The following is an 8,561-nucleotide window of genomic DNA, read 5'->3' on the forward strand; positions in this document are numbered from 1 at the left end:
TTTCCAGAAACAGAGGGATTCAACAACGGGGTCCAATTAATCTCTGGCAGCAGGGAAGCTGTTGTCGACTCAGTCTGCGCTCTGTAACTTTACCCTCAGGCCTGATGGACTTTTCTTTTCACTTGAGTGACTTCTGCAACAAGACGTTTTCAGTCCCAGGACCCCCTCTCTGCGTCTCTAAGTAACCAAAATCGTCTGCTACAGAAATCTGTATCTCTGTTTCTTAAGCAACCCTTATTTGTTTTTAAATTCCCYTTAAAATACACTGTCTCCTAGGAAAGAYTGGATCCATCTTCTWTGTCCAAGAACAAGGAMAAAGAGTATATTTTAAAAATGCCCCTGTGTAATATTGCAAAATTGTAGTGGGACCACCTACTCCATGGCCTAGACCCAGTCTCCCTCAGAATCAGTGCCCCGGGACGGAGGGTCAGGCAGAGAGACAGCTGGTAGACCTCCCACCAGCCTGTAGGAGATGACTAGGCTGACCCCAGTCAGATGGTGGTCTGGCTCCCAGGTAACAAACATCTGGTCCAGAGATGGGAGGGTGGTCAAACATGCGCTYGCACATTCAGAAGTGACACACGCCTGACTGCTCCTGCCTTCGCTAATGAACTCGCTCTCGCACGCAGGGGCACACACACTCCACACTCGGGTTTATTAGTCATTAGGATGAAAAGGTCCTCCCTCAATCAGGCTCTTCTGCACAAGATGGCAACTGGCCGCCCTAGTTGCTAACAGCTGGTCAGACAGAACTAACTGGTAGGTGAGGCTCATAAGCTCTACAGCCGCAGCAAGGTTCAGTTACATCTTTTTAAGTAGAATTAATGAATAAGGGGAAAAGAGACAGAAAGAATGAAGCAGAGTGAGATTCATGATTGAAGATCGAGTAAGTTCATGGAGAAAGAAGAACTGAAATTTAAGRTAGTTGGTGGAAAGACTATCTTTATAAAATGAATACTAAAAMAAGAATTGAGAAAATATTTTATYGCCAAAAWWWTTTTATTTAGATACAAAAAGTAGAAACATTGTTATTTAAAGTGTTGCTTATGACATTTGTGGCTTTACTATTTCCAAAATGAAATAAAGAGAGCARCGATAAGTAATGGGGACAGCTGCCCTCTGCCCAACAGCACAGGGTTTGTTTCACTCGCAGACCAACGAGCACCACCACTGAGCCAGACCCAAGAGCTCTCTGGGGACTAACTGGATATGAAAAATGGGGGTGAGGATATTTCTATATTTATAGAAATAAATAAAAAATTMAAAAGCTATTAAAAGTCAGACACAGTTAGCCCATTTGATCAACCTTAACAACGTTTTCTCMACAGCTTTTTAACCACATTWAAACCTCAGTTGACATCTTCATGTAYGTCTTAATGCTGCTTAAATGGAAAACAGTGTCTTTATGAATGTTTATTTAATAAAATGTTGCTAGGAGATGTGTTGTATTTAATCATAACTGAAGGACCGTTTGATAATCCAACACTTTCTTACAAGGCAAGTTAAAGTYCTTTACTTTAATTGCTGTTTGTTCAGATGAAATTGGCAGTACAGACTGGTTCCTCCATTTTCTTTTTTATTTCATGATTTATTTAAGAAAGACAAAATTAAATACAACTATATATTTTWAAAAATACATATAAAGAACCATTTAAAAGTAAATGTCATTATTTTTATTTACTGAAAAGTATGGTTATATCTTACTGTCTTTAGTGTTTGAATTAAATGTTGTCTCAAGCAATCATCAAACATCTGACAAACTAGTTGCTTGTAATAAATATATTTCTTTTACCATACATTATGTACAAAGTGTTGTAACAGTCATGCAAATATGACCTCAATGAAGCAAGTAAATGCCAATAACCACACCTACACTCTCAACATTCAGTGTACTTGTTAAAGCTCAAAGACAAGGAAATTAAACAATACTAAACTATCTGAGCTTCTGCAGCAGCARAAATAAGGAAAACTAAATGAGCAGCATGCCAGGAAAAAAAAGTAAACTATTTGGTTTTGCTGSAAAGTTCTTCTGCAACCTTGAATTCATGCAGGTACAATTGTACCAGCCAGTGAAACAAGGAAGGATGGAGAGAAAAAGGAAAAGAAAGAGGGATTCACAGAAGCTGAGAGACATTAAGACGCGAGCAGCTGTGAAGGGGTATAATAAAATTGGGGCAGATAAAGTCAGGAAGAGCAGAACTTCCTATGAAAATATTTATCATTCCAGAAACGTTTGGCTACAGAGAGGTTTGGAATTAATTTGTGTTTTCTTAGGGGGGCTCAGAGGTGGGGGGCCTTCAGTGTACAGGATGGGGAATTCTTCACATCCCAGGACTTTTTAGGCTGCTGCTTATTCACAATTTATCAGACCGGGTAATAAGAACCATGAAGGCTGAGGGGAGAGAAGGGGAGATCAACTGAGAAGGGCCTCGGGTCAGCCATCGAGAGGCAGTCCAGAAATGGGGCCTGGTGTTATTAAGAGAGGAACCACAGTGTTAAATCAAACACAGTCGAGCCCACACGTTCGGTATGTGGTCTGAGCACACCGCTCGGCATCCTCCAGCAGACCCCTGGATGTTATTTGTGGGGCTTAAAATACAGGAGATTTACTAGGATTTACAGCCCATTGAGAATAGAAACATGATATAGGTGCTATCTAAACTAATATTCTCTTTTTCTCTGAAGGTTTGCTTCAGATAATTGAAACTGACAAGAAAAGATGTGCATTGACTCTGTAATGAAAAACCTACTGGTGAGAGAGAAATTTCCAAGAATCAGCCTCCGTACAATCTATTTACACGTCTTTACTTTCCAACAGGAATATATGCAAATAAAAACTTGTTCTGTGGAACATGAAAATGGATTTAGCCCGGATAAACATTTTTTTTCCAATTACATAAATAATCAAGCAAAATAATAAAAATAAAAAGATAAAATTTACCAGAAAATACAATTGCATTAAATATATCATAAAATATATTTTCATAATGTCTTTCAAAGGAGGAACTAGGTTAATGGTTGCAGCTCTAAATCTGTAGTCGAAAAAAAAAATAAAGGGATGAGTGTTAAAAAAAAAAATCAGAGAGAGACTTTTTGGTCTAAAGTCATGAAGGGGTCCTTGGAAAAGAAAAAAAATGAATACCAGCTTTGAAAAATGCTGAAGTGTGGCTCCCCTAATTTCCTTTAATGACGGTCTGCATGGCTGCTGGAGGCCTGTCAGTGAATTGGATATAATCTTCTGTAGTTAGGCAGAAAGTGAGCAGAAAGTATAGCATTGATTCAACCAGAACCAAGAAAAACAAAATGTTSAATTAAAAGCGAAGGCCCTTCACGCACTTTCACCCTGAATCTTTAAATAGCACGTTGGGAGACAAATAAACCGTTTGCTGATGGCCAGTTCCTGCTCCTCTAAATCACTTCTTAAAAATTCAGAGTGAGTGCAAACGTAATTATGTTTTAACCTATGGCATAGTTTAATTAACACTATTGTTATAATTAATAATATTTTATTTTGTTAAATTTAATTTTAAATTGAAAATGTATTTAAGGTATGCAATACGCTTATACATTTGGCATTAAAAATACAATACAGTTAGGCACAGATATTAAGTTTTTTTAAATATATTTTTAACTTAAAACAAATATAGAAAAAAATTGTTAGAGGCTATGTGACGTAATTTAAAAACAAGGCTTTGGCTATTTTAGGTTATTGTGTTTTATCAAGATTTTTCTTTAAAAGACAAGTTCAAATGTAAAATAATCCAACATTTTATATATATGTATGCAAATCAAGTGTTATGTCCTAAACTGAGATGAATTTGGCAAATTTTGCAACGCAGCATATTTTAAATGAGTAGCCTAGTGCTAAACCCGCTTTGAAATGTGTAAGCGTAATCGCCAAATTAAACGACGACACTAACTCTCTGTATGAAAAAACAAACCAATAATTTTTACACTCACCATTATTTACAKAGAATGCAAGAAAAATCCACCGGCCGTCAGTCAGAGGAGCTGCCGCTCCATGCCTGGAGGAGCTTCCCCGCAAACTTCTCCAAGTGTCCCAACGTGAGCGCTCCTGTCGACTCGGAGCCCCTCAACGTGTTTGAGGAGAGATTTAAAAATATAAAAAATAAAAATAAAATAGTCGCTGTCGGTCTGCAGGTCCAGGTGACGGCTTTCTGCAGACACACAGTCGGCATCGATCTTACTTCTTGCTCCTCTGCAGATCCAGGAGGAGTGTTTGCTTTCCCGGCGGTGGGGAAGTGATGTTAAGTAAATGAGCGAAGATTTTTGGTTCCTCCTCCTCCGCGTCCTCCTCCTACTACTTCTGAACAGTGCGCGCGTCCTGCATAGCACGCGGCTTGAATACGTGCTGTGTGTGTGGGCGCGTGCCCCCTTTTTGTCTCAGCCTCTATCTCCGCTTTAAATCTTTTGTTTGGTCAAGAGTTCCGTGCCTGTTTGCACAGCGACCCTCTGATGCTCGAGACTATCTGTGTTTGTTGCAGATGTGAAGATTTCCCCACACTGCACAAAAGCTGTTGACACCTTTATCAAGACGTTGTTGTCTTTGCTGCATTTTGTTAATAGTCTACTTACCAGAATACCCTAAAAATTGTGACCCACTATATTTATGCAGCTTGTTTCACAAGAATTAAGTTGTATTTAAGTTTATTTTTACTAATCTTCGCAGTTACATTGATTTAATCGTCCTCTTTAATAAGAACATGGACTTAATTTTCTTCATTGTAACTAAAGACAAACTAAAATCCCAATATACATTCCATATCATCCCCATTATCGTATATTTTAGAACATGGAACGCTTAAAAATTGCTTTGTTAACCATAACAGAATTTAGAATTAGAATTTAGAATGTATTGCTTTGTCGCTGCACAATGAGATTGAAGTAAACTCCAGTAGTATCATAGTATCATAAAAGAGTTTTTCCTCATAAAGTTTGGGTTTTTACATGTACATTAGAATATGGGTCCACATTCAGACRATAAAAGTGAAATGATAAAAGCTGTTTTACGATTAAGACATATTTTCTGTAATATGAAAGAGTGTTTGGGGATGTAATGTTATTGGTATGTTTTTAGGTTTGAAAATGTATTAGTTTCATATGTAACATTTATAATATTTTTGCTGTTAGTAGAATATCATATTTTTGTTATTTGAATGAATCAGTGTTTGTGTTTTTTTTGTAAAAAAAAAAAAAGGCTTTGACATAATGTATGCAAGGTGCTATAAAAATAAACATCTATATCACTTACTGAAAAGTGTTGTTCTAGTTTACTAGCTCACCTTTCAATATTGTCACTTATTTCCTGTTGGAAAATGTGACAGAAACWTTAAGGTTAACAAAACAGGTCACATGGAAGCAACACCTGCTGAACAGGAAGTCGGTATTTGCCTCATGTCTGTTAGGACAACCGCCATTTCCAGAGGTTCCCTTAAAACTGAGGAAATGTGATTCAGGTGTGTCATCCTCTATATGTGTGTGTTCATGTCTGCTTCATGTGTGACTAGAATATGTGCCATTGTCTCTGTGTATTTTCTGTAACTTGAGAGAGAGTGTTTCACAGCACAGAACGTTGATTTGGTAGGAAACAGGTCCTTCTTACCAGAAACAACAGGATGATCTTGCTAAAGTAATCTCCACAGCCACAGACATGGGATAYGTGAGGGCACATAGGTGAAGAYTCATAGTATTTTACATCTGGGATGGTGCTGATATGACTGACCATCTATGGCTAATAAATATCTTGTTATTTTCTTCAGTTGTAGTTTGCTTTTTGTGGTCAGAAAAGWAAAACTACCAAACTCCATGGATATGCTGAAACATTGTTTTTTACATTTTCTCTCATATTTATTCATCCATGGAGCTATGTTTTCATGTTAATTCTAATAAAAAGTAGCCGAGCAGACTCACTGCAAAAGAAAAATCAAAAAGGAGTGTCAAATGTAGATAAAGAGTTACCTTCAGTTCAGAGGAATTGCCACCCACATCTTCAGTGTTGTTGCTTCACTCTCCCCTAACCAGAACTTCTTTGGTTAAAATTTTGCTTTTAACAGTAGTTGTTTCAGGCATCCCATGAAGCAGGCTCRAACTTGTTTCATTTGGCACAAAGGTAACACCACCAGCAAGTAGAAGGAAATAAACGTAGAAACCTGTAACTTCGTAAACAAAAGAGATTTTTGTAGCAGTGAACCATGCTGGCGTTTTGAGACTACTATGAATAAACATCTGSTTTAAACATTCCTCGTCTGAAAGTGCCGATACATGAAGTAAGATTAGATCAGATAAACTTTATTGTCCCCAAAGGGCAATTTGCAAGAATAATTGCAGATACATAAAAAAAAACATTGCAATAATTACACAATATAAGATGTAATTTTTCAGTACAAGATTTGACTCTACAGAGAGCACAGGAGAGTATATCTGTCTGGCATACGTATCATAAGTCAGTTTCATAATAAACCATTTTACACCCGAGGAGTCCATTTAGTATATTATGATAAAGTAGCACATTAATACCTTTACAAAACTATCTGCAATGAAAGTAGGCTACGCTTTGGTTCTCACAAGTTTCTACCCTCTTTGCTCCAAGACAGGAAATGTTCAAATAAAATGTTTCCATAAACTACTCATTCCAATTTTCTATTAAAATTGGAGGCCAAAAGGCCAAAATATTTAGTTTCAGGTTGCATCTTTTAATTCTTGTTGTATTCATTTTATCTGCATTTCATCAGGTGAAAATGCAATGTTAAATAATGTGAGTGGCTATAAAGCATACTCAATGTACACACCTTATGGCAGTAAAGTTTTTTCATTAAAGAGTGAGAAAGTGCATTTATCTCACAAGCCATAACATTGCTATCAGCTATGTTCAGTACTTTGGATCAGTGTCTTTCTGCTTTGTTTAAATAAATACACTCATTGGGATATGATTAAGGCTAGCTGTTGTTAACATAGAAATATTAATACAGAAATATTACAGAAAAGACTGGGTTATGTTGTAAATGTAAAAAAAAAATGGTTTACAAAAACAGCCCTAAAGATACATCAGAGATGAGTAACTMTTTATTCAGTAAACATACAAAAATGACTTGTGTCTTATTTCTATTACACAAAGAAGATCATAAAAATACCCCTGTATTACAACCTTTACAATACTAATTACACAGTTCTAGAATGATTTCTGCTTTCATTTCCTCTGATAGTTTGGGGTTCGCTAAAAGTTGCACTGAGAGAGGGTCTGCAGCTGATATAGCCAAAGATCTATTTAAGATTCAATTTAATGGCAGTGCAGCTACCGAGCAACCRAATGTTTCAATATTTAACATWAAAAAATGGAACAACGAAAAATCTAATAAAAACAAAGTGATATGATGTCACGAAAGGAAACAATAACAATAGCTTTGGAATGTACAGTATGCTCAGACATGAACTGGACTGCTTTTGGTATAAAAAGAGGGGAAGCAGGCCTGTTAATCCTTTAGACAGGAATGTAAGGTGGAGAAATAAAACCCACCATTGTCTCTGTTTTCCTCCTTAGGTCTCAGCTATCTGCYGCTTCATCTGCTGACACACTGCCATTGTGTGTTGTTATTTCGCTAACTGCCCCACAGAGAGAAACATGGTTTGTTGATTGTCAGCAGAATTTAAAGTAAAAGAAATAAAAAAATAAAAAAATAAAAAAATTGTATACATGTGGGAAAGTTTTGATGGTGTGTGGAGCGTCCTTATGTGAATTTATCATTGAGGGAAACTGAAAAGTAAAATAATACTTTCTGGTGCTAATGCCTGASAAAAGTAAGCTAGATTCCAAGTATTGAATGGATTATTACTATGACAGCAACCAAATGTATTTTCCAAATCTTTGGAATAAGGTATCCGTATTATTAAGTACTAATTACTTGAGAAGTACTTTAATCTGACATAATTTGTTAAATGATATAATCATGCAGTCAAAATTTAAAATTATTGCAGGTTCTGGTACTTTGAATAATAATAATAAAAAAAAATTACCAAACAGCATGCATTCTAGTTTGTAAGTATGTAGCAGTAAATGCAACTAGTTTCTGCCAACCTCTGCTTATTCTTTCCAAAGAAAAGAATCCAGGCTTGGATGAAACCTTCCAAAGACGCAGGAATATGAGTTACAGTCAGATAAAAGGCAACTTTAGGCCACATTTCCAAAAGGTTTGTTTGGAACAAAACAACGCTGCATATCAACAAAAGAATATGATACTTACAGGGAACATGGTGGTAGCGACATTATGGTCTGGGGAGATGGCGGGATTAAATTATGTTCAATTTGGAGTCAAGACAATTTGGAGTACATGCTCAGCATAACCTACCAAAGAAGACGGAAGGCTAAAATTAATTATCCAGACGTTATGTAATATTAAAGGTAGAAAAGACAGTAAAACAATTAATCAAGGTCTCATTCTTTCAACAGCAGTATTGACACCTTTCAGATCTACCATACTTGTAAATGTGGTTTTAACAAGTAGAAAACCAAAATAACAAAAAAAGAAGACTTGGTAGTGGAAGTA

Source organism: Poecilia reticulata, linkage group LG5 (genome assembly GCF_000633615.1).
Source record: "Poecilia reticulata strain Guanapo linkage group LG5, Guppy_female_1.0+MT, whole genome shotgun sequence".
Lineage (NCBI taxonomy): Eukaryota > Metazoa > Chordata > Actinopteri > Cyprinodontiformes > Poeciliidae > Poecilia > Poecilia reticulata.